This window comes from Quercus robur, chromosome 1 (genome assembly GCF_932294415.1).
Source record: "Quercus robur chromosome 1, dhQueRobu3.1, whole genome shotgun sequence".
Lineage (NCBI taxonomy): Eukaryota > Viridiplantae > Streptophyta > Magnoliopsida > Fagales > Fagaceae > Quercus > Quercus robur.
This window is the reverse complement of record NC_065534.1, coordinates 21,709,000-21,712,308: the sequence shown is the minus strand read 5'-3', so window position 1 is coordinate 21,712,308 and position 3,309 is coordinate 21,709,000. Positions and strand designations below refer to the sequence as shown.

At 32.8% G+C, this 3,309-nt stretch overlaps 1 pseudogene; it reads left to right on the top strand.

Moving 5' to 3' along the window:
• Positions 1-533: 533 nt before the first annotated feature.
• Positions 534-2,870, top strand: LOC126732808 (cytochrome P450 704C1-like; annotated as a pseudogene).
• The last annotated feature ends 439 nt before the right edge of the window (positions 2,871-3,309 follow it).

Below are 3,309 nucleotides of genomic sequence, written 5' to 3'. Positions count from 1 at the left end.
CTTTTTAACCTTTTGGGCTTATTGGCCTTTAAGCCAGCCCATTAAGTTTACCAATTCATTCCCTAGGCTTCTCCGATCCATTTGCTTCTTCTTTACCTTTTATTATTCCCATGGGCTTACTGCTTCATTCCTTAGGCCTCCTCAGCCCATTTACTCATTCTTTACCTCTTTTATTTTCATAGGCCTGCTGGCCATCAATCCTGCTGCTTCAGCATGGTGGACTTGTTTCCTTATTTCTTTACTGTTTTGCCCCTCATTTCCTTCTCATCTTCTTTATTGTTGGGCTTCTTCTGCTATTGTGCCCTTTGTCAAAAATGGGCATTAACAATAGAAAATTGAACTCTAATTGAAATCCAATTTAGAATCTAATTGAATTTGGACTCTTCGATTTTTATACTCAATAATTCACTTGGCACAAAATTAAAAATTAAATGGGACATATGACACAAAATTGAGAATCCAATTAAAATCTAATTGGATTTTTTCTGAGCTTTAGCTATATATATATATATATATATATATATATTACAGATATGATGTAAGGATATAAGATCTTCAATTTGGGCCATAATTTGCCATTAATCTTGGTCAATTCATAGCAATGACCTAAGTAAACGCTAGCATTTGCGTGACATTCATTTAGTGGTTTGTTACAAGAAAAAAAAAAAGTAACTACTCCTAATTATCTTAAATTTTCAAGGTTTCTAATAAGAAGCATCACGGATCTGTTATTTCTTATAAACTTTTGTTTCAATTACATCTTTACCTCTTTCTCAAAAAAAAAAAAAAAAAATTACATCTTTACCTTAAGTATGCTACACAACTTATTTATCTATCATTTCTAAAATCATGCAATATAATTATTCACAATCATGCAATAAAATTAGTGTTACTGGTTTATTGTGCATATTTATTCTTGTTCCGCACTTTGTTAAGTTAGTATAAAAGTAATCTAGACGTAATTTTAAAATTGGGGTCTAAACAAGCCATGAGTTCTCCATAAAGGTGTTGAGGGACTTTGGTAGTAAGATTTTTCTAAAAATATGCTGCAAAATTTGCTAATTTAGTGTCTAAAGTAGCAACTGCCAACCGGGTATTGGATATTCAAGTAAGTTTTGGACAATTCAGCATTCACAAAGAGATTAATTCCTTATGGTATTGTGCATTGTCTAACTCTAATTATTCATGTAGGATCTATTGATGAAATCAACTATGGATTTGTTGTTCCAAGTTGCATTTGGAATTGAATTAGATAGCATGTGTGGATCAAATGAAGAAGGCCAAAATTTTTGCGATGCCTTTAATGATTCAAGTGCTATGACCTTTTGGCGCTATGTTGATATCTTTTGGAGGATCAAGAAGTTTCTAAATATCGGATCAGAAGCAACCTTAAAATGAAGCACCAAACTTGTTAACAATTTCGTGTTTAAGCTAATCCACAGCAAGATCTAGCAAATGAAGAATTCAGTGAACGAATCTTCCGTGGGTAGACTTTAGCTAAAAGTTCTTGTTTCATATTAGTTGATACATCCATGAGATAAATTTGTTTTAGCCCTTACTATTTACTTTGCCATGAGATAAATTTGTTATCATGCACAATGCAGATGAAGAGAGAAGACATTTTATCAAGGTTTCTGCAAGTGAAAAACACTGATCCAACATACTTGAGATATAATTCTTAACTTCATCATAGTTGGAAAAGACACAACAGCAACCACAATTTCTTGGTTTATTTACATGGTCTGCAAGCATCTTGCTGTGCAGTAGAAAATTGCAAAAGTAGTGAAGGAAGCTACTAACATGAAAGAGATCACAAACTATGCAGAGTTTGCAGCCAGTATTAGTGAAGAAGCTCCAGAAAAGATGCAATATCACCATGCATAAATCACTGAAACTCTCAGACTCTATCCTGTAGTTCCTGTGGTAAGGAAATTTGACTATGTCTACTGTCAACATTTCATAGTTGCATATGAAATACTGCATGTCTTTTCTTCAATATTTCCTCTTAGAGATGAATATGTGCCATGTGCATGATTCCAGAGTAATGGTTCACCAAAATTTTTACTACAAAGTAACACTACATATTCATGATTATTAACTAATAAGGACATGTACATTGCCACCATTAGTTTCCTAAATGTCTGACAGCTACTTCCTAGTAACTTCCCACCAGTTTGACATGATTCCCCCAAATGTAATTCTAAACCTTACAGAATGCAAAGATATGCTTTTCTGATGATACTCTACTAGATGGATACAATGTGAACAAAGTAAATATGGTGGCTTACCAACCTTATGCAATGGGTAGGATGAAATTCATACGGGGTGATATATAACACTGAGGAATTCAAACTAGAGAGTTGGCTCAATGAAGAAGGAATATTCCAGCCAGAGAGCCCTTTCAAGTTCACAGCCTTCCAGGTTAGTGGAAATTGTGTTGGGACATATTGCATTTCTACTTTTTCTGTTTTCATGCTTTAGGCTCATCTTCATCATAGACATGTTTTAGTTTTGTGGCTAACATTTAATTGTCTTTAAAGTAACATAAAAATGTCACCGTACAAATTTACTGCAAAAATTACATATAGACAATTTTCCTTTGATGCAAAGTCACCTCTAGGGTAGAAAGTTAAAGACTGTTGTCTGCTTGTTGGAGAAACCAGAATTAAATTTCTATTTGCTTACAGGCAGGGCCACAAATTTGTCTAGGAAAGGAGTTTGCCTACAGGCAGATGAAGATCTCCTCAGCTGCCTTCTTAGGCTGTTTCGAGTTCAAAATGGCTAACGAAAACAAAATTGTCAATTACAGGACAATGATTAATCTTCACATAGATGGAGGTCTCGAAATTCATGCCTTCCACAGGCGTTGAAAGTAGCATGGTATATTATAAGCGTGGAAATAAAAACCATCCAATGTATAGATAGTTGAGTTCAAGTTACATCATCCAATAACTTGTTATAAAATTCATATTTTGAAAATCCTGCTATTGAATTACATGTTCTATATGTTCTAAATTTTCATGTTAATTGGATGTTATTTACCATTTAATCCATAACTAATCTTTTATGCATTATTTTGAATTACAAAAATTTAAATTTAAAAAATTGATTGATGTCATGGTTATAAATCTTTGATCACCTTGAAATTTTGCAAGCATGAAGAATATACGAAGATAATGTAATTTGAAGCTGGATTACATTATCTTCGTATATTCTCAATGCTAACAAAATTTACAGATGATCAAAGATCAATAGCTATATCATCAATCAATTGTTTAAATTCAAGTTTTTGTAATTTAAAATAATACA